General features: G+C 41.8%; 25 pseudogenes; all 25 read right to left on the bottom strand.

Moving 5' to 3' along the window:
• Window positions 1-685: 685 nt before the first annotated feature.
• Window positions 686-804, bottom strand: LOC137115185 (5S ribosomal RNA; annotated as a pseudogene).
• An 853-nt stretch (window positions 805-1,657) lies between these two features.
• On the bottom strand, window positions 1,658-1,776 carry LOC137115184 (5S ribosomal RNA; annotated as a pseudogene).
• An 853-nt stretch (window positions 1,777-2,629) lies between these two features.
• On the bottom strand, window positions 2,630-2,748 carry LOC137114567 (5S ribosomal RNA; annotated as a pseudogene).
• An 853-nt stretch (window positions 2,749-3,601) lies between these two features.
• On the bottom strand, window positions 3,602-3,720 carry LOC137114516 (5S ribosomal RNA; annotated as a pseudogene).
• Window positions 3,721-4,573: 853 nt separating this feature from the next.
• Window positions 4,574-4,692, bottom strand: LOC137115098 (5S ribosomal RNA; annotated as a pseudogene).
• An 857-nt stretch (window positions 4,693-5,549) lies between these two features.
• Window positions 5,550-5,668, bottom strand: LOC137114743 (5S ribosomal RNA; annotated as a pseudogene).
• Window positions 5,669-6,525: 857 nt separating this feature from the next.
• Window positions 6,526-6,644, bottom strand: LOC137114670 (5S ribosomal RNA; annotated as a pseudogene).
• Window positions 6,645-7,497: 853 nt separating this feature from the next.
• Window positions 7,498-7,616, bottom strand: LOC137115096 (5S ribosomal RNA; annotated as a pseudogene).
• An 857-nt stretch (window positions 7,617-8,473) lies between these two features.
• Window positions 8,474-8,592, bottom strand: LOC137115237 (5S ribosomal RNA; annotated as a pseudogene).
• Window positions 8,593-9,449: 857 nt separating this feature from the next.
• Window positions 9,450-9,568, bottom strand: LOC137115248 (5S ribosomal RNA; annotated as a pseudogene).
• An 853-nt stretch (window positions 9,569-10,421) lies between these two features.
• LOC137115095 (5S ribosomal RNA) lies at window positions 10,422-10,540 on the bottom strand (annotated as a pseudogene).
• Window positions 10,541-11,397: 857 nt separating this feature from the next.
• Window positions 11,398-11,516, bottom strand: LOC137115094 (5S ribosomal RNA; annotated as a pseudogene).
• An 853-nt stretch (window positions 11,517-12,369) lies between these two features.
• LOC137115093 (5S ribosomal RNA) lies at window positions 12,370-12,488 on the bottom strand (annotated as a pseudogene).
• Window positions 12,489-13,341: 853 nt separating this feature from the next.
• On the bottom strand, window positions 13,342-13,460 carry LOC137115092 (5S ribosomal RNA; annotated as a pseudogene).
• Window positions 13,461-14,313: 853 nt separating this feature from the next.
• Window positions 14,314-14,432, bottom strand: LOC137115091 (5S ribosomal RNA; annotated as a pseudogene).
• Window positions 14,433-15,298: 866 nt separating this feature from the next.
• Window positions 15,299-15,417, bottom strand: LOC137115258 (5S ribosomal RNA; annotated as a pseudogene).
• Window positions 15,418-16,271: 854 nt separating this feature from the next.
• On the bottom strand, window positions 16,272-16,390 carry LOC137115090 (5S ribosomal RNA; annotated as a pseudogene).
• Window positions 16,391-17,243: 853 nt separating this feature from the next.
• On the bottom strand, window positions 17,244-17,362 carry LOC137115089 (5S ribosomal RNA; annotated as a pseudogene).
• Window positions 17,363-18,215: 853 nt separating this feature from the next.
• LOC137114515 (5S ribosomal RNA) lies at window positions 18,216-18,334 on the bottom strand (annotated as a pseudogene).
• Window positions 18,335-19,191: 857 nt separating this feature from the next.
• Window positions 19,192-19,310, bottom strand: LOC137115088 (5S ribosomal RNA; annotated as a pseudogene).
• Window positions 19,311-20,167: 857 nt separating this feature from the next.
• Window positions 20,168-20,286, bottom strand: LOC137115206 (5S ribosomal RNA; annotated as a pseudogene).
• An 857-nt stretch (window positions 20,287-21,143) lies between these two features.
• Window positions 21,144-21,262, bottom strand: LOC137115205 (5S ribosomal RNA; annotated as a pseudogene).
• Window positions 21,263-22,118: 856 nt separating this feature from the next.
• LOC137114566 (5S ribosomal RNA) lies at window positions 22,119-22,237 on the bottom strand (annotated as a pseudogene).
• An 853-nt stretch (window positions 22,238-23,090) lies between these two features.
• LOC137115086 (5S ribosomal RNA) lies at window positions 23,091-23,209 on the bottom strand (annotated as a pseudogene).
• Window positions 23,210-24,065: 856 nt separating this feature from the next.
• LOC137115235 (5S ribosomal RNA) lies at window positions 24,066-24,184 on the bottom strand (annotated as a pseudogene).
• Between the last annotated feature and the right edge of the window lie 75 nt (window positions 24,185-24,259).

Raw genomic sequence — 24,259 nt, 5'->3', positions numbered from 1 at the left:
CTCTCCGGTCTCCAAACCATAATCCAGGATCGAGATGTTCCAACAGAATGATATTTATTTTAAACGAAAGAAAGTGTCAAACAAAACATGACACTACAACTCAGGGCGAACCAAGGCCAACATAATAAACAAAATAAGCCATTTCCCACAGAAAGTGCTAGCTAGCCTGATAGAAATAAACAAACCAAAAGACAGTCGCTAACCCTAACTCCCTAATGTGAAAACGGTCCAAAGAAAATGGCAGTTCACCCCTACAGATTTAATACTATTTACAAAATATACAATTTATAACAAAACCACGTCACAAAACCTAACAATTCAAAAATGCTAAATAAGGTTTGGAAACCAAGAACAGCAAACAGGTGCTGATGCCAGAAAGAGCCTCGCTTGCTGTTGGGAACCGTACTTTTAAAACTCCAGGAAGTGTAGGATGGACCAATCAGCTTCCTGTACTGCCCCCCAATCCGGCCAATCAGGCAGGGCACCTATAAGAACAAGAAAATAAAAACAACACATATGGCCAGGACAGTAACATGGTCTACTAGTAATGAAGCACGATGGTTGGCAAACCAATAAAGTAGCAAAACAGCAATGAAAGAACAAAATTTGATGAAAATATAGAACAATTTCTATGAATAAATAGGCAGTAACACCAGCTTGTGCTGCCCGTAAACCCAAGCAAAAAAGCTTACAGCACCTGGTATTCCCAGGCGGTCTTCCTACCAAGTACTAACCAGGCCCGGCTCTATTTGGCTGCCGAGATCGGACGAGATCGGGCGCTTAGAGAGCGGTTTGGCCGTAAGCTGCATTTGACATCATCAACAGCTCTTAAAAACGCTAGAGAAGCAGAATGCATGACACTTACTAAGAAGAAGATAAATGTGGCAAAGTACAAAGTACTATAACTGTACTGGTCTGTTACGCCCCTGTCTAGGGGGTCAGGGTGCAACATACAAAGATAAATTAGCATGTTCCCTCTCCGATCCCCAAACCAAAATCCAGGATCGAGATGTTCCAACAGAATGATATTTATTTTAAACGAAAGAAAGTGACAAACAAAAAATGACACAACTCATGGCGAACCAAGGCCAACATAATAAACAAAATAAGCAATTTCCCACAGAAAGTGCTAGCTAGCCTGATAGAAATAAACAAACCAAAAGACAGTCGCTAACCCTAACTCCCTAATGTGAAAACGGTCCAAAGAAAATGGCAGTTCACCCCTACAGATTTAATACTATTTACAAAATATACAATTTATAACAAAACCACGTCACAAAACCTAACAATTCAAAAATGCTAAATAAGGTTTGGAAACCAAGAACAGCAAACAGGTGCTGATGCCAGAAAGAGCCTCGCTTGCTGTTGGGAACCGTACTTTTAAAACTCCAGGAAGTGTAGGATGGACCAATCAGCTTCCTGTACTGCCCCCCAATCCGGCCAATCAGGCAGGGCACCTATAAGAACAAGAAAATAAAAACAACACATATGGCCAGGACAGTAACATGGTCTACTAGTAATGAAGCACGATGGTTGGCAAACCAATAAAGTAGCAAAACAGCAATGAAAGAACAAAATTTGATGAAAATATAGAACAATTTCTATGAATAAATAGGCAGTAACACCAGCTTGTGCTGCCCGTAAACCCAAGCAAAAAAGCTTACAGCACCTGGTATTCCCAGGCGGTCTTCCTACCAAGTACTAACCAGGCCCGGCTCTATTTGGCTGCCGAGATCGGACGAGATCGGGCGCTTAGAGAGCGGTTTGGCCGTAAGCTGCATTTGACATCATCAACAGCTCTTAAAAACGCTAGAGAAGCAGAATGCATGACACTTACTAAGAAGAAGATAAATGTGGCAAAGTACAAAGTACTATAACTGTACTGGTCTGTTACGCCCCTGTCTAGGGGGTCAGGGTGCAACATACAAAGATAAATTAGCATGTTCCCTCTCCGATCCCCAAACCAAAATCCAGGATCGAGATGTTCCAACAGAATGATATTTATTTTAAACGAAAGAAAGTGACAAACAAAAAATGACACAACTCATGGCGAACCAAGGCCAACATAATAAACAAAATAAGCAATTTCCCACAGAAAGTGCTAGCTAGCCTGATAGAAATAAACAAACCAAAAGACAGTCGCTAACCCTAACTCCCTAATGTGAAAACGGTCCAAAGAAAATGGCAGTTCACCCCTACAGATTTAATACTATTTACAAAATATACAATTTATAACAAAACCACGTCACAAAACCTAACAATTCAAAAATGCTAAATAAGGTTTGGAAACCAAGAACAGCAAACAGGTGCTGATGCCAGAAAGAGCCTCGCTTGCTGTTGGGAACCGTACTTTTAAAACTCCAGGAAGTGTAGGATGGACCAATCAGCTTCCTGTACTGCCCCCCAATCCGGCCAATCAGGCAGGGCACCTATAAGAACAAGAAAATAAAAACAACACATATGGCCAGGACCGTAACATGGTCTACTAGTAATGAAGCACGATGGTTGGCAAACCAATAAAGTAGCAAAACAGCAATGAAAGAACAAAATTTGATGAAAATATAGAACAATTTCTATGAATAAATAGGCAGTAACACCAGCTTGTGCTGCCCGTAAACCCAAGCAAAAAAGCTTACAGCACCTGGTATTCCCAGGCGGTCTTCCTACCAAGTACTAACCAGGCCCGGTTCTATTTGGCTGCCGAGATCGGACGAGATCGGGCGCTTAGAGAGCGGTGTGGCCGTAAGCTGCATTTGACATCATCAACAGCTCTTAAAAACGCTGGAGAAGCAGAATGCATGACACTTGCTAAGAAGAAGATAAATGTGGCAAAGTACAAAGTACTATAACTGTACTGGTCTTTTACGCCCCTGTCTAGGGGGTCAGGGTGCAACATACAAAGATAAATTAGCATGTTCCCTCTCCGATCCCCAAACCAAAATCCAGGATCGAGATGTTCCAACAGAATGATATTTATTTTAAACGAAAGAAAGTGACAAACAAAAAATGACACAACTCAGGGCGAACCAAGGCCATCATAATAAACAAAATAAGCCATTTCCCACAGAAAGTGCTAGCTAGCCTGATAGAAATAAACAAACCAAAAGACAGTCGCTAACCCTAACTCCCTAATGTGAAAACGGTCCAAAGAAAATGGCAGTTCACCCCTACAGATTTAATACTATTTACAAAATATACAATTTATAACAAAACCACGTCACAAAACCTAACAATTCAAAAATGCTAAATACGGTTTGGAAACCAAGAACAGCAAACAGGTGCTGATGCCAGAAAGAGCCTCGCTTGCTGTTGGGAACCGTACTTTTAAAACTCCAGGAAGTGTAGGATGGACCAATCAGCTTCCTGTACTGCCCCCCAATCCGGCCAATCAGGCAGGGCACCTATAAGAACAAGAAAATAAAAACAACACATATGGCCAGGACCGTAACATGGTCTACTAGTAATGAAGCACGATGGTTGGCAAACCAATAAAGTAGCAAAACAGCAATGAAAGAACAAAATTTGATGAAAATATAGAACAATTTCTATGAATAAATAGGCAGTAACACCAGCTTGTGCTGCCCGTAAACCCAAGCAAAAAAGCTTACAGCACCTGGTATTCCCAGGCGGTCTTCCTACCAAGTACTAACCAGGCCCGGCTCTATTTGGCTGCCGAGATCGGACGAGATCGGGCGCTTAGAGAGCGGTGGGGCCGTAAGCTGCATTTGACATCATCAACAGCTCTTAAAAACGCTGGAGAAGCAGAATGCATGACACTTGCTAAGAAGAAGATAAATGTGGCAAAGTACAAAGTACTATAACTGTACTGGTCTGTTACGCCCCTGTCTAGGGGGTCAGGGTGCAACATACAAAGATAAATTAGCATGTTCCCTCTCCGATCCCCAAACCAAAATCCAGGATCGAGATGTTCCAACAGAATGATATTTATTTTAAACGAAAGAAAGTGACAAACAAAAAATGACACAACTCATGGCGAACCAAGGCCAACATAATAAACAAAATAAGCCATTTCCCACAGAAAGTGCTAGCTAGCCTGATAGAAATAAACAAACCAAAAGACAGTCGCTAACCCTAACTCCCTAATGTGAAAACGGTCCAAAGAAAATGGCAGTTCACCCCTACAGATTTAATACTATTTACAAAATATACAATTTATAACAAAACCACGTCACAAAACCTAACAATTCAAAAATGCTAAATAAGGTTTGGAAACCAAGAACAGCAAACAGGTGCTGATGCCAGAAAGAGCCTCGCTTGCTGTTAGGAACCGTACTTTTAAAACTCCAGGAAGTGTAGGATGGACCAATCAGCTTCCTGTACTGCCCCCCAATCCGGCCAATCAGGCAGGGCACCTATAAGAACAAGAAAATAAAAACAACACATATGGCCAGGACCGTAACATGGTCTACTAGTAATGAAGCACGATGGTTGGCAAACCAATAAAGTAGCAAAACAGCAATGAAAGAACAAAATTTGATGAAAATATAGAACAATTTCTATGAATAAATAGGCAGTAACACCAGCTTGTGCTGCCCGTAAACCCAAGCAAAAAAGCTTACAGCACCTGGTATTCCCAGGCGGTCTTCCTACCAAGTACTAACCAGGCCCGGCTCTATTTGGCTGCCGAGATCGGACGAGATCGGGCGCTTAGAGAGCGGTGTGGCCGTAAGCTGCATTTGACATCATCAACAGCTCTTAAAAACGCTGGAGAAGCAGAATGCATGACACTTGCTAAGAAGAAGATAAATATGGCAAAGTACAAAGTACTATAACTGTACTGGTCTGTTACGCCCCTGTCTAGGGGGTCAGGGTGAAACAGACAAAGATAAATTTGGATGTTCCCTCTCCGATCCTCAAACCAAAATCCAGGATTGAGATGTTCCAACAGAATGATATTTATTTTAAACGAAAGAAAGTGTCAAACAAAACATGACTCTACAACTCAGGGCGAACCAAGGCCAACATAATAAACAAAATAAGCCATTTCCCACCGAAAGTGTTAGCTAGCCTGATAGAAATAAACAAACCAAAAGATAGTCGCTAACCCTAACTCCCTAATGTGAAAACACTCCAAAGAAAATGGCAGTTCACCCCTACAGATTTAATACTATTTACAAAATATACAATTTATAAACAAATCCACGGCACAAAACCTAACAATTCAAAAATGCTAAATAAGGTTTGGAAACCAAGAAAAGCAAACAGGTGCTGATGCCAGAAAGAGCCTCGCTAGCTGTTGGGAACCGTACTTTTAAAACTCCAGGAAGTGTAGGATGGACCAATCAGCTTCCTGTACTGCCCCCCAATCCGGCCAATCAGGCAGGGCACCTATAAGAACAAGAAAATAAAAACAACACATATGGCCAGGACTGTAACATGGTCTACTAGTAATGAAGCACGATGGTTGGCAAACCAATAAAGTAGCAAAACAGCAATGAAAGAACAAAATTTGATGAAAATATAGAACAATTTCTATGAATAAATAGGCAGTAACACCAGCTTGTGCTGCCCGTAAACCCAAGCAAAGAAGCTTACAGCACCTGGTATTCCCAGGCGGTCTTCCTACCAAGTACTAACAAGGCCCGGCCATATTTGGCTGCTGAGATCGGACGGGATCGGGCGCTTAGAGAGCAGTGTGGCCGTAAGCTGCATTTGACATCATCAACAGCTCTTAAAAACGCTGGAGAAGCAGAATGCATGACACTTGCTAAGAAGAAGATAAATGTGGCAAAGTACAAAGTACTATAACTGTACTGGTCTGTTACGCCCCTGTCTAGGGGGTCAGGGTGCAACATACAAAGATAAATTAGCATGTTCCCTCTCCGATCCCCAAACCAAAATCCAGGATCGAGATGTTCCAACAGAATGATATTTATTTTAAACGAAAGAAAGTGTCAAACAAAACATGACACTACAACTCAGGGCGAACCAAGGCCAACATAATAAACAAAATAAGCCATTTCCCACAGAAAGTGCTAGCTAGCCTGATAGAAATAAACAAACCAAAAGACAGTCGCTAACCCTAACTCCCTAATGTGAAAACAGTCCAAAGAAAATGGCAGTTCACCCCTACAGATTTAATACTATTTACAAAATATACAATTTATAAACAAAACCACGGCACAAAACCTAACAATTCAAAAATGCTAAATAAGGTTTGGAAACCAAGAACAGCAAACAGGTGCTGATGCCAGAAAGAGCCTCGCTAGCTGTTGGGAACCGTACTTTTAAAACTCCAGGAAGTGTAGGATGGACCAATCAGCTTCCTGTACTGCCCCCCAATCCGGCCAATCAGGCAGGGCACCTATAAGAACAACAAAATAAAAACAACACATATGGCCAGGACCGTAACATGGTCTACTAGTAATGAAGCACGATGGTTGGCAAACCAATAAAGTAGCAAAACAGCAATGAAAGAACAAAATTTGATGAAAATATAGAACAATTTCTATGAATAAATAGGCAGTAACACCAGCTTGTGCTGCCCGTAAACCCAAGCAAAAAAGCTTACAGCACCTGGTATTCCCAGGCGGTCTTCCTACCAAGTACTAACCAGGCCCGGCTCTATTTGGCTGCCGAGATCTGACGAGATCGGGCACTTAGAGAGCGGTGGGGCCGTAAGCTGCATTTGACATCATCAACAGCTCTTAAAAACGCTGGAGAAGCAGAATGCATGACACTTGCTAAGAAGAAGATAAATGTGGCAAAGTACAAAGTACTATAACTGTACTGGTCTGTTACGCCCCTGTCTAGGGGGTCAGGGTGCAACATACAAAGATAAATTAGCATGTTCCCTCTCCGATCCCCAAACCAAAATCCAGGATCGAGATGTTCCAACAGAATGATATTTATTTTAAACGAAAGAAAGTGACAAACAAAAAATGACACAACTCATGGCGAACCAAGGCCAACATAATAAACAAAATAAGCCATTTCCCACAGAAAGTGCTAGGTAGCCTGATAGAAATAAACAAACCAAAAGACAGTCGCTAACCCTAACTCCCTAATGTGAAAACGGTCCAAAGAAAATGGCAGTTCACCCCTACAGATTTAATACTATTTACAAAATATACAATTTATAACAAAACCACGTCACAAAACCTAACAATTCAAAAATGCTAAATAAGGTTTGGAAACCAAGAACAGCAAACAGGTGCTGATGCCAGAAAGAGCCTCGCTTGCTGTTGGGAACCGTACTTTTAAAACTCCAGGAAGTGTAGGATGGACCAATCAGCTTCCTGTACTGCCCCCCAATCTGGCCAATCAGGCAGGGCACCTATAAGAACAAGAAAATAAAAACAACACATATGGCCAGGACCGTAACATGGTCTACTAGTAATGAAGCACGATGGTTGGCAAACCAATAAAGTAGCAAAACAGCAATGAAAGAACAAAATTTGATGAAAATATAGAACAATTTCTATGAATAAATAGGCAGTAACACCAGCTTGTGCTGCCCGTAAACCCAAGCAAAAAAGCTTACAGCACCTGGTATTCCCAGGCGGTCTTCCTACCAAGTACTAACCAGGCCCGGCTCTATTTGGCTGCCGAGATCGGACGAGATCGGGCGCTTAGAGAGCGGTGTGGCCGTAAGCTGCATTTGACATCATCAACAGCTCTTAAAAACGCTGGAGAAGCAGAATGCATGACACTTGCTAAGAAGAAGATAAATATGGCAAAGTACAAAGTACTATAACTGTACTGGTCTGTTACGCCCCTGTCTAGGGGGTCAGGGTGAAACATACAAAGATAAATTTGGATGTTCCCTCTCCGATCCTCAAACCAAAATCCAGGATTGAGATGTTCCAACAGAATGATATTTATTTTAAACGAAAGAAAGTGTCAAACAAAACATGACACTACAACTCATGGCGAACCAAGGCCAACATAATAAACAAAATAAGCCATTTCCCACAGAAAGTGTTAGCTAGCCTGATAAAAATAAACAAACCAAAAGATAGTCGCTAACCCTAACTCCCTAATGTGAAAACACTCCAAAGAAAATGGCAGTTCACCCCTACAGATTTAATACTATTTACAAAATATACAATTTATAAACAAAACCACGGCACAAAACCTAACAATTCAAAAATGCTAAATAAGGTTTGGAAACCAAGAACAGCAAACAGGTGCTGCTGCCAGAAAGAGCCTCGCTAGCTGTTGGGAACCGTACTTTTAAAACTCCAGGAAGTGAAGGATGGACCAATCAGCTTCCTGTACTGCCCCCCAATCCGGCAGATAAGGCAGGGCACCTATAAGAACAACAAAATAAAAACAACACATATGGCCAGGACCGTAACATGGTCTACTAGTAATGAAGCACGATGGTTGACAAACCAATAAAGTAGCAAAACAGCAATGAAAGAACAAAATTTGATGAAAATATGGAACAATTTCTATGAATAAATAGGCAGTAACACCAGCTTGTGCTGCCCGTAAACCCAAGCAAAAAAACTTACAGCACCTGGTATTCCCAGGCGGTCTTCCTACCAAGTACTAACCAGGCCCGGCTCTATTTGGCTGCCGAGATCGGACGAGATCGGGCGCTTAGAGAGCGGTGTGGCCGTAAGCTGCATTTGACATCATCAACAGCTCCTAAAAACGCTGGAGAAGCAGAATGCATGACACTTGCTAAGAAGAAGATAAATGTGGCAAAGTACAAAGTACTATAACTGTACTGGTCTGTTACGCCGCTGTCTAGGGGGTCAGGGTGCAACATACAAAGATAAATTAGCATGTTCCCTCTCCGATCCCCAAACCAAAATCCAGGATCGAGATGTTCCAACAGAATGATATTTATTTTAAACGAAAGAAAGTGTCAAACAAAACATGACACTACAACTCAGGGCGAACCAAGGCCAACATAATAAACAAAATAAGCCATTTCCCACAGAAAGTGCTAGCTAGCCTGATAGAAATAAACAAACCAAAAGACAGTCGCTAACCCTAACTCCCTAATGTGAAAACACTCCAAAGAAAATGGCAGTTCACCCCTACAGATTTAATACTATTTACAAAATATACAATTTATAAACAAAACCACGGCACAAAACCTAACAATTCAAAAATGCTAAATAAGGTTTGGAAACCAAGAACAGCAAACAGGTGCTGATGCCAGAAAGAGCCTCGCTAGCTGTTGGGAACCGTACTTTTAAAACTCCAGGAAGTGTAGGATGGACCAATCAGCTTCCTGTACTGCCCCCCAATCCGGCCAATCAGGCAGGGCACCTATAAGAACAACAAAATAAAAACAACACATATGGCCAGGACCGTAACATGGTCTACTAGTAATGAAGCACGATGGTTGGCAAACCAATAAAGTAGCAAAACAGCAATGAAAGAACAAAATTTGATGAAAATATAGAACAATTTCTATGAATAAATAGGCATTAACACCAGCTTGTGCTGCCCGTAAACCCAAGCAAAAAAGCTTACAGCACCTGGTATTCCCAGGCGGTCTTCCTACCAAGTACTAACCAGGCCCGGCTCTATTTGGCTGCCGAGATCGGACGAGATCAGGCGCTTAGAGAGCGGTGTGGCCGTAAGCTGCATTTGACATCATCAACAGCTCTTAAAAACGCTGGAGAAGCAGAATGCATGACACTTGCTAAGAAGAAGATAAATGTGGCAAAGTACAAAGTACTATAACTGTACTGGTCTGTTACGCCCCTGTCTAGGGGGTCAGGGTGCAACATACAAAGATAAATTAGCATGTTCCCTCTCCGATCCCCAAACCAAAATCCAGGATCGAGATGTTCCAACAGAATGATATTTATTTTAAACGAAAGAAAGTGACAAACAAAAAATGACACAACTCAGGGCGAACCAAGGCCAACATAATAAACAAAATAAGCCATTTCCCACAGAAAGTGCTAGCTAGCCTGATAGAAATAAACAAACCAAAAGACAGTCGCTAACCCTAACTCCCTAATGTGAAAACGGTCCAAAGAAAATGGCAGTTCACCCCTACAGATTTAATACTATTTACAAAATATACAATTTATAACAAAACCACGTCACAAAACCTAACAATTCAAAAATGCTAAATAAGGTTTGGAAACCAAGAACAGCAAACAGGTGCTGATGCCAGAAAGAGCCTCGCTTGCTGTTGGGAACCGTACTTTTAAAACTCCAGGAAGTGTAGGATGGACCAATCAGCTTCCTGTACTGCCCCCCAATCCGGCCAATCAGGCAGGGCACCTATAAGAACAAGAAAATAAAAACAACACATATGGCCAGGACCGTAACATGGTCTACTAGTAATGAAGCACGATGGTTGGCAAACCAATAAAGTAGCAAAACAGCAATGAAAGAACAAAATTTGATGAAAATATAGAACAATTTCTATGAATAAATAGGCAGTAACACCAGCTTGTGCTGCCCGTAAACCCAAGCAAAAAAGCTTACAGCACCTGGTATTCCCAGGCGGTCTTCCTACCAAGTACTAACCAGGCCCGGCTCTATTTGGCTGCCGAGATCGGACGAGATCGGGCGCTTAGAGAGCGGTGTGGCCGTAAGCTGCATTTGACATCATCAACAGCTCTTAAAAACGCTGGAGAAGCAGAATGCATGACACTTGCTAAGAAGAAGATAAATGTGGCAAAGTACAAAGTACTATAACTGTACTGGTCTGTTACGCCCCTGTCTAGGGGGTCAGGGTGCAACATACAAAGATAAATTAGGATGTTCCCTCTCCGGTCTCCAAACCATAATCCAGGATCGAGATGTTCCAACAGAATGATATTTATTTTAAACGAAAGAAAGTGTCAAACAAAACATGACACTACAACTCAGGGCGAACCAAGGCCAACATAATAAACAAAATAAGCCATTTCCCACAGAAAGTGCTAGCTAGCCTGATAGAAATAAACAAACCAAAAGACAGTCGCTAACCATAACTCCCTAATGTGAAAACAGTCCAAAGAAAATGGCAGTTCACCCCTACAGATTTAATACTATTTACAAAATATACAATTTATAAACAAAACCACGGCACAAAACCTAACAATTCAAAAATGCTAAATAAGGTTTGGAAACCAAGAACAGCAAACAGGTGCTGATGCCAGAAAGAGCCTCGCTAGCTGTTGGGAACCGTACTTTTAAAACTCCAGGAAGTGTAGGATGGACCAATCAGCTTCCTGTACTGCCCCCCAATCCGGCCAATCAGGCAGGGCACCTATAAGAAAAAGAAAATAAAAACAACACATATGGCCAGGACCGTAACATGGTCTACTAGTAATGAAGCACGATGGTTGGCAAACCAATAAAGTAGCAAAACAGCAATGAAAGAAAAAAATTTGATGAAAATATAGAACAATTTCTATGAATAAATAGGCAGTAACACCAGCTTGTGCTGCCCGTAAACCCAAGCAAAAAAGCTTACAGCACCTGGTATTCCCAGGCGGTCTTCCTACCAAGTACTAACCAGGCCCGGCTCTATTTGGCTGCCGAGATCGGACGAGATCGGGCGCTTAGAGAGCGGTGTGGCCGTAAGCTGCATTTGACATCATCAACAGCTCTTAAAAACGCTAGAGAAGCAGAATGCATGACACTTACTAAGAAGAAGATAAATGTGGCAAAGTACAAAGTACTATAACTGTACTGGTCTGTTACGCCCCTGTCTAGGGGGTCAGGGTGCAACATACAAAGATAAATTAGCATGTTCCCTCTCCGATCCCCAAACCAAAATCCAGGATCGAGATGTTCCAACAGAATGATATTTATTTTAAACGAAAGAAAGTGACAAACAAAAAATGACACAACTCATGGCGAACCAAGGCCAACATAATAAACAAAATAAGCCATTTCCCACAGAAAGTGCTAGCTAGCCTGATAGAAATAAACAAACCAAAAGACAGTCGCTAACCCTAACTCCCTAATGTGAAAACGGTCCAAAGAAAATGGCAGTTCACCCCTACAGATTTAATACTATTTACAAAATATACAATTTATAACAAAACCACGTCACAAAACCTAACAATTCAAAAATGCTAAATAAGGTTTGGAAACCAAGAACAGCAAACAGGTGCTGATGCCAGAAAGAGCCTCGCTTGCTGTTGGGAACCGTACTTTTAAAACTCCAGGAAGTGTAGGATGGACCAATCAGCTTCCTGTACTGCCCCCCAATCCGGCCAATCAGGCAGGGCACCTATAAGAACAAGAAAATAAAAACAACACATATGGCCAGGACCGTAACATGGTCTACTAGTAATGAAGCACGATGGTTGGCAAACCAATAAAGTAGCAAAACAGCAATGAAAGAACAAAATTTGATGAAAATATAGAACAATTTCTATGAATAAATAGGCAGTAACACCAGCTTGTGCTGCCCGTAAACCCAAGCAAAAAAGCTTACAGCACCTGGTATTCCCAGGCGGTCTTCCTACCAAGTACTAACCAGGCCCGGCTCTATTTGGCTGCCGAGATCGGACGAGATCGGGCGCTTAGAGAGCGGTGTGGCCGTAAGCTGCATTTGACATCATCAACAGCTCTTAAAAACGCTGGAGAAGCAGAATGCATGACACTTGCTAAGAAGAAGATAAATGTGGCAAAGTACAAAGTACTATAACTGTACTGGTCTGTTACGCCCCTGTCTAGGGGGTCAGGGTGCAACATACAAAGATAAATTAGCATGTTCCCTCTCCGATCCCCAAACCAAAATCCAGGATCGAGATGTTCCAACAGAATGATATTTATTTTAAACGAAAGAAAGTGACAAACAAAAAATGACACAACTCAGGGCGAACCAAGGCCAACATAATAAACAAAATAAGCCATTTCCCACAGAAAGTGCTAGCTAGCCTGATAGAAATAAACAAACCAAAAGACAGTCGCTAACCCTAACTCCCTAATGTGAAAACGGTCCAAAGAAAATGGCAGTTCACCCCTACAGATTTAATACTATTTACAAAATATACAATTTATAACAAAACCACGTCACAAAACCTAACAATTCAAAAATGCTAAATAAGGTTTGGAAACCAAGAACAGCAAACAGGTGCTGATGCCAGAAAGAGCCTCGCTTGCTGTTGGGAACCGTACTTTTAAAACTCCAGGAAGTGTAGGATGGACCAATCAGCTTCCTGTACTGCCCCCCAATCCGGCCAATCAGGCAGGGCACCTATAAGAACAAGAAAATAAAAACAACACATATGGCCAGGACCGTAACATGGTCTACTAGTAATGAAGCACGATGGTTGGCAAACCAATAAAGTAGCAAAACAGCAATGAAAGAACAAAATTTGATGAAAATATAGAACAATTTCTATGAATAAATAGGCAGTAACACCAGCTTGTGCTGCCCGTAAACCCAAGCAAAAAAGCTTACAGCACCTGGTATTCCCAGGCGGTCTTCCTACCAAGTACTAACCAGGCCCGGCTCTATTTGGCTGCCGAGATCGGACGAGATCGGGCGCTTAGAGAGCGGTGTGGCCGTAAGCTGCATTTGACATCATCAACAGCTCTTAAAAACGCTGGAGAAGCAGAATGCATGACACTTGCTAAGAAGAAGATAAATGTGGCAAAGTACAAAGTACTATAACTGTACTGGTCTGTTACGCCCCTGTCTAGGGGGTCAGGGTGCAACATACAAACATAAATTAGCATGTTCCCTCTCCGATCCCCAAACCAAAATCCAGGATCGAGATGTTCCAACAGAATGATATTTATTTTAAACGAAAGAAAGTGACAAACAAAAAATGACACAACTCAGGGCGAACCAAGGCCAACATAATAAACAAAATAAGCCATTTCCCACAGAAAGTGCTAGCTAGCCTGATAGAAATAAACAAACCAAAAGACAGTCGCTAACCCTAACTCCCTAATGTGAAAACGGTCCAAAGAAAATGGCAGTTCACCCCTACAGATTTAATACTATTTACAAAATATACAATTTATAACAAAACCACGTCACAAAACCTAACAATTCAAAAATGCTAAATAAGGTTTGGAAACCAAGAACAGCAAACAGGTGCTGATGCCAGAAAGAGCCTCGCTTGCTGTTGGGAACCGTACTTTTAAAACTCCAGGAAGTGTAGGATGGACCAATCAGCTTCCTGTACTGCCCCCCAATCCGGCCAATCAGGCAGGGCACCTATAAGAACAAGAAAATAAAAACAACACATATGGCCAGGACCGTAACATGGTCTACTAGTAATGAAACACGATGGTTGGCAAACCAATAAAGCAGCAAAACAGCAATGAAAGAACAAAATTTGATGAAAATATAGAACAATTTCTATGAATAAATAGGCAGTAACACCAGCTTGTGCTGCCCGTAAACCCAAGCAAAAAAGCTTACAGCACCTGGTATTCCCAGGCGGTCTTCCTACCAAGTACTAACCAGGCCCGGCTCTATTTGGCTGCCGAGATCGGACGAGATCGGGCGCTTAGAGAGCGGTGTGGCCGTAAGCTGCATTTGACATCATCAACAGCTCTTAAAAACGCTGGAGAAGCAGAATGCATGACACTTGCTAAGAAGAAGATAAATGTGGCAAAGTACAAAGTACTATAACTGTACTGGTCTGTTACGCCCCTGTCTAGGGGGTCAGGGTGCAACATACAAAGATAAATTAGGATGTTCCCTCTCCGGTCTCCAAACCATAATCCAGGATCGAGATGTTCCAACAGAATGATATTTATTTTAAACGAAAGAAAGTGTCAAACAAAACATGACACTACAACTCAGGGCGAACCAAGGCCAACATAATAAACAAAATAAGCCATTTCCCACAGAAAGTGCTAGCTAGCCTGATAGAAATAAACAAACCAAAAGACAGTCGCTAACCCTAACTCCTTAATGTGAAAACAAGTGAAAACAATCAAAAGAAAATGGCAGTCCACCCCTACAGATTTAATACTATTTACAAAATATACAATTTATAACAAAACCACGTCACAAAACCTAACAATTCAAAAATGCTAAATAAGGTTTGGAAACCAAGAACAGCAAACAGGTGCTGATGCCAGAAAGAGCCTCGCTTGCTGTTGGGAACCGTACTTTTAAAACTCCAGGAAGTGTAGGATGGACCAATCAGCTTCCTGTACTGCCCCCCAATCCGGTCAATCAGGCAGGGCACCTATAAGAACAAGAAAATAAAAACAACACATATGGCCAGGACCGTAACATGGTCTACTAGTAATGAAGCACGATGGTTGGCAAACCAATAAAGTAGCAAAACAGCAATGAAAGAACAAAATTTGATGAAAATATAGAACAATTTCTATGAATAAATAGGCAGTAACACCAGCTTGTGCTGCCCGTAAACCCAAGCAAAAAAGCTTACAGCACCTGGTATTCCCAGGCGGTCTTCCTACCAAGTACTAACCAGGCCCGGCTCTATTTGGCTGCCGAGATCGGACGAGTTCGGGCGCTTAGAGAGCGGTGTGGCCGTAAGCTGCATTTGACATCATCAACAGCTCCTAAAAACGCTGGAGAAGCAGAATGCATGACACTTGCTAAGAAGAAGATAAATGTGGCAAAGTACAAAGTACTATAACTGTACTGGTCTGTTACGCCCCTGTCTAGGGGGTCAGGGTGAAACATACAAAGATAAATTTGCATGTTCCCTCTCCGATCCTCAAACCAAAATCCAGGATTGAGATGTTCCAACAGAATGATATTTATTTTAAACGAAAGAAAGTGACAAACAAAAAATGACACAACTCATGGCGAACCAAGGCCAACATAATAAACAAAATAAGCCATTTCCCACAGAAAGTGCTAGCTAGCCTGATAGAAATAAACAAACCAAAAGACAGTCGCTAACCCTAACTCCCTAATGTGAAAACGGTCCAAAGAAAATGGCAGTTCACCCCTACAGATTTAATACTATTTACAAAATATACAATTTATAAACAAAACCACGGCACAAAACCTAACAATTCAAAAATGCTAAATAAGGTTTGGAAACCAAGAACAGCAAACAGGTGCTGATGCCAGAAAGAGCCTCGCTAGCTGTTGGGAACCGTACTTTTAAAACTCCAGGAAGTGTAGGATGGACCAATCAGCTTCCTGTACTGCCCCCCAATCCGGCCAATCAGGCAGGGCACCTATAAGAACAACAAAATAAAAACAACACATATGGCCAGGACCGTAACATGGTCTACTAGTAATGAAGCACGATGGTTGGCAAACCAATAAAGTAGCAAAACAGCAATTAAAGAACAAAATTTGATGAAAATATAGAACAATTTCTATGAATAAATAGGCAGTAACACCAGCTTGTGCTGCCCGTAAACCCAAGCAAAAAAGCTTACAGCACCTGGTATTCCCAGGCGGTCTTCCTACCAAGTACTAACCAGGCCCGGCTCTATTTGGCTGCCGAGATCGGACGAGATCGGGCGCTTAGAGAGCGGTGTGGCCGTAAGCTGCATTTGACATCATCAACAGCTCTTAAAAACGCTGGAGAAGCAGAATGCATGACACTTGCTAAGAAGAAGATAAATGTGGCAAAGTACAAAGTACTATAACTGTACTGGTCTGTTACGCCCCTGTCTAGGGGGTCAGGGTGCAACATACAAAGATAAATTAGCATGTTCCCTCTCCGATCCCCAAACCAAAATCCAGGATCGAGATGTTCCAACAGAATGATATTTATTTTAAACGAAAGAAAGTGACAAACAAAAAATGACACAACTCATGGCGAACCAAGGCCAACATAATAAACAAAATAAGCCATTTCCCACAGAAAGTGCTAGCTAGCCTGATAGAAATAAACAAACCAAAAGACAGTCGCTAACCCTAACTCCCTAATGTGAAAACGGTCCAAAGAAAATGGCAGTTCACCCCTACAGATTTAATACTATTTACAAAATATACAATTTATAACAAAACCACGTCACAAAACCTAACAATTCAAAAATGCTAAATAAGGTTTGGAAACCAAGAACAGCAAACAGGTGCTGATGCCAGAAAGAGCCTCGCTTGCTGTTGGGAACCGTACTTTTAAAACTCCAGGAAGTGTAGGATGGACCAATCAGCTTCCTGTACTGCCCCCCAATCCGGCCAATCAGGCAGGGCACCTATAAGAACAAGAAAATAAAAACAACACATATGGCCAGGACCGTAACATGGTCTACTAGTAATGAAGCACGATGGTTGGCAAACCAATAAAGTAGCAAAACAGCAATGAAAGAACAAAATTTGATGAAAATATAGAACAATTTCTATGAATAAATAGGCAGTAACACCAGCTTGTGCTGCCCGTAAACCCAAGCAAAAAAGCTTACAGCACCTGGTATTCCCAGGCGGTCTTCCTACCAAGTACTAACCAGGCCCGGCTCTATTTGGCTGCCGAGATCGGACGAGATCGGGCGCTTAGAGAGCGGTGTGGCCGTAAGCTGCATTTGACATCATCAACAGCTCTTAAAAACGCTGGAGAAGCAGAATGCATGACACTTGCTAAGAAGAAGATAAATGTGGCAAAGTACAAAGTACTATAACTGTACTGGTCTGTTACGCCCCTGTCTAGGGGGTCAGGGTGCAACATACAAAGATAAATTAGCATGTTCCCTCTCCGATCCCCAAACCAAAATCCAGGATCGAGATGTTCCAACAGAATGATATTTATTTTAAACGAAAGAAAGTGACAAACAAAAAATGACACAACTCATGGCGAACCAAGGCCAACATAATAAACAAAATAAGCCATTTCCCACAGAAAGTGCTAGCTAGCCTGATAGAAATAAACAAACCAAAAGACAGTCGCTAACCCTAACTCCCTAATGTGAAAACGGTCCAAAGAAAATGGCAGTTCACCCCTACAGATTTAATACTATTTACAAAATATACAATTTATAACAAAACCACGTCACAAAACCTAACAATTCAAAAATGCTAAATAAGGTTTGGAAACCAAGAACAGCAAACAGGTGCTGATGCCAGAAAGAGCCTCGCTTGCTGTTGGGAACCGTACTTTTAAAACTCCAGGAAGTGTAGGATGGACCAATCAGCTTCCTGTACTGCCCCCCAATCCGGCCAATCAGGCAGGGCACCTATAAGAACAAGAAAATAAAAACAACACATATGGCCAGGACCGTAACATGGTCTACTAGTAATGAAGCACGATGGTTGGCAAACCAATAAAGTAGCAAAACAGCAATGAAAGAACAAAATTTGATGAAAATATAGAACAATTTCTATGAATAAATAGGCAGTAACACCAGCTTGTGCTGCCCGTAAACCCAAGCAAAAAAGCTTACAGCACCTGGTATTCCCAGGCGGTCTTCCTACCAAGTACTAACCAGGCCCGGCTCTATTTGGCTGCCGAGATCGGACGAGATCGGGCGCTTAGAGAGCGGTGGGGCCGTAAGCTGCATTTGACATCATCAACAGCTCTTAAAAACGCTGGAGAAGCAGAATGCATGACACTTGCTAAGAAGAAGATAAATGTGGCAAAGTACAAAGTACTATAACTGTACTGGTCTGTTACGCCCCTGTCTAGGGGGTCAGGGTGCAACATACAAATATAAATTAGGATGTTCCCTCTCCGGTCTCCAAACCATAATCCAGGATCGAGATGTTCCAACAGAATGATATTTATTTTAAACGAAAGAAAGTGTCAAACAAAACATGACACTACAACTCAGGGCGAACCAAGGCCAACATAATAAACAAAATAAGCCATTTCCCACAGAAAGTGTTAGCTAGCCTGATAGAAATAAACAAACCAAAAGATAGTCGCTAACCCTAACTCCCTAATGTGAAAACACTCCAAAGAAAATGGCAGTTCACCCCTACAGATTTAATACTATTTACAAAATATACAATTTATAAACAAAACCACGGCACAAAACCTAACAATTCAAAAATGCTAAATAAGGTTTGGAAACCAAGAACAGCAAACAGGTGCTGCTGCCAGAAAGAGCCTCGCTAGCTGTTGGGAACCGTACTTTTAAAACTCCAGGAAGTGAAGGATGGACCAATCAGCTTCCTGTACTGCCCCCCAATCCGGCCAATAAGGCAGGGCACCTATAAGAACAACAAAATAAAAACAACACATATGGCCAGGACCGTAACATGGTCTACTAGTAATGAAGCACGATGGTTGGCAAACCAATAAAGTAGCAAAACAGCAATTAAAGAACAAAATTTGATGAAAATATAGAACAATTTCTATGAATAAATAGGCAGTAACACCAGCTTGTGCTGCCCGTAAACCCAAGCAAAAAAGCTTACAGCACCTGGTATTCCCAGGCGGTCTTCCTACCAAGTACTAACCAGGCCCGGCTCTATTTGGCTGCCGAGATCGGACGAGATCGGGCGCTTAGAGAGCGGTGTGGCCGTAAGCTGCATTTGACATCATCAACAGCTCTTAAAAACGCTGGAGAAGCAGAATGCATGACACTTGCTAAGAAGAAGATAAATGTGGCAAAGTACAAAGTACTATAACTGTACTGGTCTGTTACGCCCCTGTCTAGGGGGTCAGGGTGCAACATACAAAGATAAATTAGCATGTTCCCTCTCCGATCCCCAAACCAAAATCCAGGATCGAGATGTTCCAACAGAATGATATTTATTTTAAACGAAAGAAAGTGTCAAACAAAACATGACTCTACAACTCAGGGCGAACCAAGGCCAACATAATAAACAAAATAAGCCATTTCCCACAGAAAGTGCTAGCTAGCCTGATAGAAATAAACAAACCAAAAGACAGTCGCTAACCCTAACTCCCTAATGTGAAAACACTCCAAAGAAAATGGCAGTTCACCCCTACAGATTTAATACTATTTACAAAATATACAATTTATAAACAAAACCACGGCACAAAACCTAACAATTCAAAAATGCTAAATAAGGTTTGGAAACCAAGAACAGCAAACAGGTGCTGATGCCAGAAAGAGCCTCGCTAGCTGTTGGGAACCGTACTTTTAAAACTCCAGGAAGTGTAGGATGGACCAATCAGCTTCCTGTACTGCCCCCCAATCCGGCCAATCAGGCAGGGCACCTATAAGAACAACAAAATAAAAACAACACATATGGCCAGGACCGTAACATGGTCTACTAGTAATGAAGCACGATGGTTGACAAACCAATAAAGTAGCAAAACAGCAATGAAAGAACAAAATTTGATGAAAATATGGAACAATTTCTATGAATAAATAGGCAGTAACACCAGCTTGTGCTGCCCGTAAACCCAAGCAAAAAAACTTACAGCACCTGGTATTCCCAGGCGGTCTTCCTACCAAGTACTAACCAGGCCCAGCTCTATTTGGCTGCCGAGATCGGACGAGATCGGGCGCTTAGAGAGCGGTGTGGCCGTAAGCTGCATTTGACATCATCAACAGCTCTTAAAAACGCTGGAGAAGCAGAATGCATGACACTTGCTAAGAAGAAGATAAATGTGGCAAAGTACAAAGTACTATAACTGTACTGGTCTGTTACGCCCCTGTCTAGGGGGTCAGGGTGCAACATACAAAGATAAATTAGCATGTTCCCTCTCCGATCCCCAAACCAAAATCCAGGATCGAGATGTTCCAACAGAATGATATTTATTTTAAACGAAAGAAAGTGTCAAACAAAACATGACTCTACAACTCAGGGCGAACCAAGGCCAACATAATAAACAAAATAAGCCATTTCCCACAGAAAGTGCTAGCTAGCCTGATAGAAATAAACAAACCAAAAGACAGTCGCTAACCCTAACTCCCTAATGTGAAAACACTCCAAAGAAAATGGCAGTTCACCCCTACAGATTTAATACTATTTACAAAATATACAATTTATAAACAAAACCACGGCACAAAACCTAACAATTCAAAAATGCTAAATAAGGTTTGGAAACCAAGAACAGCAAACAGGTGCTGATGCCAGAAAGAGCCTCGCTTGCTGTTGGGAACCGTACTTTTAAAACTCCAGGAAGTGTAGGATGGACCAATCAGCTTCCTGTACTGCCCCCCAATCCGGCCAATCAGGCAGGGCACCTATAAGAACAACAAAATAAAAACAACACATATGGCCAGGACCGTAACATGGTCTACTAGTAATGAAGCACGATGGTTGACAAACCAATAAAGTAGCAAAACAGCAATGAAAGAACAAAATTTGATGAAAATATGGAACAATTTCTATGAATAAATAGGCAGTAACACCAGCTTGTGCTGCCCGTAAACCCAAGCAAAAAAACTTACAGCACCTGGTATTCCCAGGCGGTCTTCCTACCAAGTACTAACCAGGCCCAGCTCTATTTGGCTGCCGAGATCGGACGAGATCGGGCGCTTAGAGAGCGGTGTGGCCGTAAGCTGCATTTGACATCATCAACAGCTCCTAAAAACGCTGGATAAGCAGAATGCATGACACATGCTAATAAGAAGATAAATGTGGCAAAGTACAAAGTACTATAACTGTACTGGTCTGTTACGCCCCTGTCTAGGGGGTCAGGGTGAAACATACAAAGATAAATTTGCATGTTCCCTCTCCGATCCTCAAACCAAAATCCAGGATTGAGATGTTCCAACAGAATGATATTTATTTTAAACGAAAGAAAGTGTCAAACAAAACATGACACTACAACTCAGGGCGAACCAAGGCCAACATAATAAACAAAATAAGCCATTTCCCAAAGAAAGTGCTAGCTAGCCTGATAGAAATAAACAAACCAAAAGACAGTCGCTAACCCTAACTCCCTAATGTGAAAACGGTCCAAAGAAAATGGCAGTTCACCCCTACAGATTTAATACTATTTACAAAATATACAATTTATAACAAAACCACGTCACAAAACCTAACAATTCAAAAATGCTAAATAAGGTTTGGAAACCAAGAACAGCAAACAGGTGCTGATGCCAGAAAGAGCCTCGCTTGCTGTTGGGAACCGTACTTTTAAAACTCCAGGAAGTGTAGGATGGACCAATCAGCTTCCTGTACTGCCCCCCAATCTGGCCAATCAGGCAGGGCACCTATAAGAACAAGAAAATAAAAACAACACATATGGCCAGGACCGTAACATGGTCTACTAGTAATGAAGCACGATGGTTGGCAAACCAATAAAGTAGCAAAACAGCAATGAAAGAACAAAATTTGATGAAAATATAGAACAATTTCTATGAATAAATAGGCAGTAACACCAGCTTGTGCTGCCCGTAAACCCAAGCAAAAAAGCTTACAGCACCTGGTATTCCCAGGCGGTCTTCCTACCAAGTACTAACCAGGCCCGGTTCTATTTGGCTGCCGAGATCGGACGAGATCGGGCGCTTAGAGAGCGGTGTGGCCGTAAGCTGCATTTGACATCATCAACAGCTCTTAAAAACGCTGGAGAAGCAGAATGCATGACACTTGCTAAGAAGAAGATAAATGTGGCAAAGTACAAAGTACTATAACTGTACTGGTCTTTTACGCCCCTGTCTAGGGGGTCAGGGTGCAACATACAAAGATAAATTAGCATGTTCCCTCTCCGATCCCCAAACCAAAATCCAGGATCGAGATGTTCCAACAGAATGATATTTATTTTAAACGAAAGAAAGTGACAAACAAAAAATGACACAACTCATGGCGAACCAAGGCCAACATAATAAACAAAATAAGCCATTTCCCACAGAAAGTGCTAGCTAGCCTGATAGAAATAAACAAACCAAAAGACAGTCGCTAACCCTAACTCCCTAATGTGAAAACGGTCCAAAGAAAATGGCAGTTCACCCCTACAGATTTAATACTATTTACAAAATATACAATTTAAAACAAAACCACGTCACAAAACCTAACAATTCAAAAATGCTAAATAAGGTTTGGAAACCAAGAACAGCAAACAGGTGCTGATGCCAGAAAGAGCCTCGCTTGCTGTTAGGAACCGTACTTTTAAAACTCCAGGAAGTGTAGGATGGACCAATCAGCTTCCTGTACTGCCCCCCAATCCGGCCAATCAGGCAGGGCACCTATAAGAACAAGAAAATAAAAACAACACATATGGCCAGGACCGTAACATGGTCTACTAGTAATGAAGCACGATGGTTGGCAAACCAATAAAGTAGCAAAACAGCAATGAAAGAACAAAATTTGATGAAAATATAGAACAATTTCTATGAATAAATAGGCAGTAACACCAGCTTGTGCTGCCCGTAAACCCAAGCAAAAAAGCTTACAGCACCTGGTATTCCCAGGCGGTCTTCCTACCAAGTACTAACCAGGCCCGGCTCTATTTGGCTGCCGAGATCGGACGAGATCGGGCGCTTAGAGAGCGGTGTGGCCGTAAGCTGCATTTGACATCATCAACAGCTCTTAAAAACGCTGGAGAAGCAGAATGCATGACACTTGCTAAGAAGAAGATAAATATGGCAAAGTACAAAGTACTATAACTGTACTGGTCTGTTACGCCCCTGTCTAGGGGGTCAGGGTGAAACAGACAAAGATAAATTTGGATGTTCCCTCTCCGATCCTCAAACCAAAATCCAGGATTGAGATGTTCCAACAGAATGATATTTATTTTAAACGAAAGAAAGTGTCAAACAAAACATGACTCTACAACTCAGGGCGAACCAAGGCCAACATAATAAACAAAATAAGCCATTTCCCACCGAAAGTGTTAGCTAGCCTGATAGAAATAAACAAACCAAAAGATAGTCGCTAACCCTAACTCCCTAATGTGAAAACACTCCAAAGAAAATGGCAGTTCACCCCTACAGATTTAATACTATTTACAAAATATACAATTTATAACAAAACCACGTCACAAAACCTAACAATTCAAAAATGCTAAATAAGGTTTGGAAACCAAGAACAGCAAACAGGTGCTGATGCCAGAAAGAGCCTCGCTTGCTGTTGGGAACCGTACTTTTAAAACTCCAGGAAGTGTAGGATGGACCAATCAGCTTCCTGTACTGCCCCCCAATCCGGCAGATAAGGCAGGGCACCTATAAGAACAACAAAATAAAAACAACACATATGGCCAGGACCGTAACATGGTCTACTAGTAATGAAGCACGATGGTTGACAAACCAATAAAGTAGCAAAACAGCAATGAAAGAACAAAATTTGATGAAAATATGGAACAATTTCTATGAATAAATAGGCAGTAACACCAGCTTGTGCTGCCCGTAAACCCAAGCAAAAAAACTTACAGCACCTGGTATTCCCAGGCGGTCTTCCTACCAAGTACTAACCAGGCCCGGCTCTATTTGGCTGCCGAGATCGGACGAGATCGGGCGCTTAGAGAGCGGTGTGGCCGTAAGCTGCATTTGACATCATCAACAGCTCCTAAAAACGCTGGAGAAGCAGAATGCATGACACTTGCTAAGAAGAAGATAA

The sequence above is a fragment of the Channa argus genome, unplaced genomic scaffold, assembly GCF_033026475.1.
Source record: "Channa argus isolate prfri unplaced genomic scaffold, Channa argus male v1.0 Contig020, whole genome shotgun sequence".
In the NCBI taxonomy this organism is placed as follows: Eukaryota; Metazoa; Chordata; class Actinopteri; order Anabantiformes; family Channidae; genus Channa; species Channa argus.
This window is presented reverse-complemented; position numbering and strand designations above follow the sequence as displayed.